The sequence below is a fragment of the Lygodium microphyllum genome, chromosome 19 (assembly GCF_053477565.2).
Source record: "Lygodium microphyllum isolate KBCC chromosome 19, Lygodium_microphyllum_v1.1.10, whole genome shotgun sequence".
NCBI lineage: Eukaryota > Viridiplantae > Streptophyta > Polypodiopsida > Schizaeales > Lygodiaceae > Lygodium > Lygodium microphyllum.
This window is the reverse complement of record NC_141153.1, coordinates 120,091,259-120,098,159: the sequence shown is the minus strand read 5'-3', so window position 1 is coordinate 120,098,159 and position 6,901 is coordinate 120,091,259.

Here is a 6,901-nt window from a genome sequence, read left to right as displayed (position 1 = left end):
TTTCCACAAAACCTCTTTACCCCCGGTTTCCTTTTAAAAACCCTTCTTATAAATCCATTTTATCCCTTTCCATGAAGGCAATATTAAATCCGGAATTTAAAAGCCTTCATTTCATCTGTCACAAGGCCAATATCCTTGTTGGGTTTAAGGGCTTTCCCATTGAACCCTCCTAAAGATAACTTCTCGTTTCTCCAAGCTTCGAGGAAGAAGCCTATAAGGCCTTCTAAAGCCCGATTCCGAAAGACGGTGCAATCGGTCAAGGAAGCCGAATCTCAAAGGGAGTTTCACGTGCGAAGGAGACGGGCCAAGATCATAAGTTTGCGGCCAAGGCAAGAAGGTCGAATTTGCGATGGCCCCTAAAAAGGCACAAGGCGCAACCGTAGGAGGATCATCTCCTAACATCCATGTGGACATTTCACCACAAGTCCATGTTTTCTTCCTAATTTTGATTTACGTCGTAATATTTCAACTGTGCATGGATCATTTATGGAATTAGGATGCACTTTTTTGATTGAAATACTTTGGCTAATTTAAAGGAAATAACTCACAATTGAAGAATTCGGTCATTGGTATTTTTCAATGAAACGAACAAAAAAGAGCATGAGATCTCTATGCATTCTTAGCAAGTGGTTTTTATACATTGCAAAGTAACAAATTTAGATCAACTAATGACCATCTTTACAAGTCAAAATTATGGTAGTACACTTCGATTATGCATGGAAAGAATAAATTACATGTCGCATTATTAGACATCTTTTCTTCGCAATGATTCATTAAAGAAGGTTGCTAATAACCATAGGAATTTGCAAGGAATGGAAATGATTCTAGGGCTGCATGAAGTAGATTAATCTCTAGGAAATTGGCATAAATCTCAATCAATTACGTAAGTAGTTACGAAAGGTTGTGTAATGCTCATTCAACATACGAATAATTCATTCAGAAATGAAATTAGAAAAAGGCTGCATGGTTCGTTTTAACATAAACCCTAAAAGATTAGCAGCATGAATCGCGAATACATCAATGGAAATTACGCCGTAACTTAACATACACTTGGATCTTAACCAAAAAAGTTGGGGGTTGTAAATCTAATCATACGTAGGTTAGTCACCACTTTCGTAGAGCAATGCGATTATGTCTTGGATGTGGTGGCCTTGGGCAAGCCAGTGCCAAGGATGGTCACCATTGCCTTTGTACAGAGATTGATGACTTGCTGCACCAATAATGGCTCTCAAACATGGCATGTGGACTAGTTTCTTACATAGAGATGCTCTAGTTTTAGAATAATACTATTATCTTTGGACATGTGATTTGAGGCCTTTTGCTATATTGTAGATATTTCTCTTATCATAGTAATTTTACTACAGCTATGGTTTTGTGTGTATGTATTTCTCTTTTTTAGTATGGACACTCTAAAAGACAATAAATAGTCTTGGGCATTCTCTACTATGTGGTTTTTACTGACTAAAGCCCTCTCCCGTAGCATATACTGCCCTCTTGCTACACTGGGAAGGGCGTCTCAATCTGAGACACTGCACTCTTGAAATTTTCGGCTATGCTACCTGCTGTAGAGACTTGCTTCCAAACTCGAAAAATGAAAGCAACACTGGTCCTCTTACCAGAATACTGCGAACTTGGTTTGCTTTCTTGAGCTCCTTACCATGAGCTAGGCTCTAATACCATGTCACGATTGTGGGAGAGAAGGAAGGAGTCTCACTTGTAGCTTTCTAGCTTGCACAATGGGGGAATACACACACAGGTGGAGGCTGAAAACAATTTTTCTCTTCTTAGTTGTGTAAGCCAAAAGAACTCTAGTACAAAAAAAATAGAAGAACCCTATATATGGGTCTCAAACCAAACTCAACTAACTAAGGTGGCATACTAACTGAGCCACGAACTAGAGTAGATAAGGATAGCTATCATCTAGCTATTATTCATGGGCGGTGTACCAACCGCATCTGCAGCTAACAAGTCGGTGACATAAATGCACAACGGTCACCCTGGCATATCACGAGTGGAGCTCGATATCTCAACAGTTCATCATCCCAACCCTTTATCTATAATGCGGAGAATGCATTGCAGTCATAAACATGACTCGAAATACCAAGAACTTGTTCCACGCTTCGTAATTCTGCAAGACAACATTGAAGATAAGGAAATGTTTGAACAACAACATTTGCTTTACTTCATCTTATTAAGATTTCATAAAAACAATTCCTCTATTGGTCGGCTCTGATACCAACTGTAATGTGTCCACTAGTAACATCCAGGACACGTCTTAGCAGTCCATCAGAAAGGATGTCTAGAAATCTTCGCCCCGCACTCCCATGGAATGTTACGGGGTTTGCAATCTAGGACTTTCCCGTCTGCCACGTAGCGGAAGTATTCCGACTGTTCCCACTTAGGATCGACATGAATTAGGGTTTTCCTTATTGGTCATTTCCTAACAGCAACTAGTATCAGACCCAAGAGAACTACTTTACGAAGAAACGCCAGGTCCGAAGCTAATTCATGCGGCACTTGGTTCAAGGAGAATGGGAAATGAGAGGGATGCAAAGCTCAACCTCTCTGCCATAAGGCATGTCCGATTCCATTCCCCTAAAACAACGTAAATCGGGTTCACTCTTAACTCTAGGTCAAGGCTTTAGTTGTTCGTGTTCTTTGATGATCTTCTTGTTGTCCATCACGATTTAAGAAAAGTTTCCAGCCAACCGGGACCACCCATCCGTAGGACAGACCCATGGCCCATCCTCCGCACTTTCCTCAAGTTGTTTTAGTTACTTAATTACCTAACACATAAGTTGGATATGTAACAATTAGCTTCTTTAATTAACTATTTAGGCACTGGTTCTTTCACGTAATCTTATCACTTCACATAGAAAACAATGTCAGACGAATTTCTTATTAACAGGTTATCATATCTATCTTTGAAATACAAAGAGTCCAGCCCGTAGGTTTATCCACAATCCGCTCGAAGGCTATCCAGCAATCCAGAGGGATTACTATTCCAAGTTTCCGCCCGTAGACTAGTATGCGGGCCTCGAGATCCAATCCCGAGTCACATTAGCCTCTTGTGTAGGACCCGGAAGGCGAGGGATTTATGGCCAGAGCCCCCGCTGACATCCAAATGTCCTCCTTCTCCAAGTAGCGCTCAACGGAGAGACCTCTCACGGCGGGTTCGGTCCACTTTCCCGGCACGGTCAACAACCCCCTTGGTTAGGGTTAGGCAGGCAGTCGGGGGTAACTGAAGCTGCCTCTCCCTTCACCCCTCTAACCTGAAGTATAGATATCCATTTATCTTTTAATTCATTGATCAAACAAAGTCAAACAGTGCTCTAAAATCTGTAGCAAGCACAAACATTTCCATTGATCATTTTTGTTGTTGGCAAACTGCTAAGGAATGAATCCTTCCTTTCGAATGTATCCAGCACTCCAATTTCTGGTCTTTAATTTCCAATTAATCTTCCTTACTCAAGAAGGATAACAAGGTATTCATCCTCTTGCAAGATAACTTGCGTAAGGATCCGCCATCCTCGTTGCAAGAATTTGGCCTTTTTCTTGTGATCCAATCACAAGACCATATGACTCCATACTTGTTTCGCAAGTGTCGCATCGTACTATGAGACAATGGAGTCACGAAACAATCTGTTTCAGGTTCTTTAGACTGACATCGTTAGACCTAGGGTTTCCAAGTTTCATCTTTGTAAGATTACCAGGGACAAACCCTAGTTCACTTTACGATTATGCTTCACTGTCCCTACATTCAGTGAATGTCGGCAAGTATTTAAGGTATAGGCATTTCCTAGAATTGAACTTATTCCGAACGAGTATTCCGCGGCATAGGTGTTTAGGTTTTTTGCCAATTTGGTTAACTCTAGAAGATAATTTCGAGATTACTTCCACATGATTCGTTGAATATGCGAAAATTGATTTTTCAATCCTTAACTTATCGGTTTGAGGTCAAACATAGGTTCAACTAATCTTTCCTTTTCTTTGTGAACAAAATTCATGCTAAATAAGCAACCTTTTTCTTGCTAATTTATGCAGTTGGCAACAATAATTTCATAAAGTCAATGCATCGTAAAAGTCGTTTCATGCTCTGCATTTTCCATGATTATTCATTGCGATATGGATTAATAGTGCGAGATGCACTTTATACTTCTAGGCTTAACCGAAGTATACTATTTTAATGGATAATAATCTAGCTTATAATTCATTTTGATGCATAAGCTATTCGCTAGAAATGCGTTTATACTTTCTTAATTCGCATGTTTCATTTAAAAGTATTGATGTCTAAGTTCCTTCGTCATGAACAACTAGGATGAAAATATATCCAATTTCTAATAATTAACCTTGCATGTTTGAATTACAACAATATCAAATAAAAATTAAGAAGGAAAAACCTGGGTTTGGGGTGAAATATCCACATGGATACTGGGAGATGACCCTCCCACGGTTGCGCATTGGACTTTCTTAGGAGCCATCGCAATTGTAGTCCTTCGGACGTGGAAGCAGCTCTACACTCCTTCTCAGAATTCCACCGTCGCTCCCTTGCACTTCAATACCCTTATTTTTTTTTTATCGAGTAGGGGAAAAACCAAGGTCCCAAGGGTAGTTTGAAAAGGGCAAGGAACGTCTAAGGGGTTTAACCACGAGGAGGGGGGTAGTAAGACCTTTTAAAGACTTAGTATTTTCGGGGGAAAAGGGGACTTATAAAGCCCAAGAAAAAGGGCTTATAAGTGGTTAAAGCACCGGGGGGGGGGGGGGGGGGGGGGGTGAAAGGCTCTAAGCATGGGGAGTGAAAGGGCTTAAGGCTTATACCCGAGGAGGTGATAATAGGCACAATTAGGGCCCTTGGAGGGTTTTACGATACGGGGGTGAAAGGGGTTTCAAGGGATAAAACACGGGGGAAAATGATTTAGAAGCCAAAAGTAAGGGCCTAAAAGAAAATTAAGAACACTAGGGGGGGTTCCAAAATACCATGGAAAGAGCTTATAGGGGTTAAAATCGGGGGGGGGGGGGGGGGGGGGGGGGTAATTTATGAGGCACAACAAGGGGGTGAAATCCCCAAGCCCACAAGAAGGGGGCCTTGGAGGAGACCCTTAGAAGCTTCTAAGAAGCTTCTTAGAAGCTTCTTGGAAAAAGGGTATGGGCCTTCATGGCACCACGTGGAGGGAAATGGCTCCCTTGAGCGGCGTGGCAGTGGGCAGAATCCTCCTCTCCCCTTTCAGCCTGGCGGCGACTCCTGTTGGCTGCACGGCAGCCTAGGCCTTCGTCCACAGCACAGTGATGAGCTGCCTCACCCTCGCAGGGCGGCGCACGGATATTGACAGCCTTTTAGTCCTCCCTTTCGATCCTTCCCTGCAAAAGCTAGCATCGATTCATAGCGCCTCATTCTCCCCCTTCCTGTTCAACGTCAATGACTGGCTTTTTATAGGGGGAGGGGAGGGAGATCCTCGCTCTCTACGTGTCATGAGGCATGAATCCCCCTTGCTTCAAGCTCCAGCAAGGAGCTTGGTGTCCCATGCTTCCCTCCCTCTCCCCTAGCTCGACAGTCGGCTGGGGGAAGGAGGGTCGGGAATAATAAAAAAATTTGCCTTAATCTAATAAAAATGAATTATCCCAAAGGCCTATTCACGCGTGATAGAATTAGATTTTTTACACTTGGTGAATCAAAGCACTATGTATTGATAGAACCTGAGAAGATAAGCAATATCCTTGTTTGGGATTACTTGGAAGCAATCCCCAAGCAGTAGATCTCTTGGAGCTCCTTGGTAGACCAAAAACGGGCACCTAACATCAACTTCTTCTTGGCTGCTCAAATCGCAAATCAAATGGATCTCTTGGCTCCAAAAGGGAGGTAAAAACCCAGGATACCTAATCAAAATACTCCCATATCACTCGTCCTTGTTTGAAGTGCTCTTTGTTGCTTGTAAACTGCGATCGCACATTGCATGAATTTGGAAGCCCCTTTTTTTTGCATGAGATCTCCCAAAACTGGATGAAAATCCACTTGTTTTTAATATAACACTCTATTTTAGAAGTTTTCTATATCTTTTTAGGATATTTACAAGAAGTAATATCCAAAATTTTAAAAATAGGCTAAATGTGTCCTAAAATGTTGTATGTTGGAACTGTCCACACTATGGACACTAATATTAATGACTAATATGACATTGACTCTCTAGATAAATGAGAAAGACGGATGATGATGTACTCTAGGTTTTTTCGCATTGTATTTGTGTAGTGACATGACAACGTACTTTTCATGTACCTACAATTAGAGGTAGACATGATGGTAAAGGGAATGATCAATGTGGTGGAGACTTAATCTAAGAGGGGCAAGTCTAGGTCTTACGAGAAGTCAGACAGTAAGTCTTGTGATCCTATGTCCTCTTTTACTTATCACTATTGTGGACATTAGGGTCATAAAATGGGCAATGATAGGTGTAAAAAAGACAAAGAAGAAATGCAAGATAATGCTAAGTATTCTAAGGATCACATAATTAATAAGTCCACTATTAAGATTGATGGGATAAATACCTTCGAGTATAGTTCAAATAATTATATATTTGATGTTTTTTCAATTGATGCTACTCACTTTCTTGATATTCAATCTACTTACTCTCAATGTTCGCTTCTTGATTTAGAGGTTTCTTTTCATATTGTGCATCATTATTGGTTTTATACCTACCACATTGTTAGACTAGGTAATGATAATGTATGTGATATTGTTGGCAAGGGTGATATGAGATTGCAATGAGGTCCTAGTACTCCATTTGTATTGCATGATGTACTTCAAGTTCTCGTGTCATGGGGCTCTATATCAAAGCAATAGTTTGTAGGGGATTTACATATGAAAAAAAGATGGGAGAAAAATACAACTGATATCAAAATGAACTCA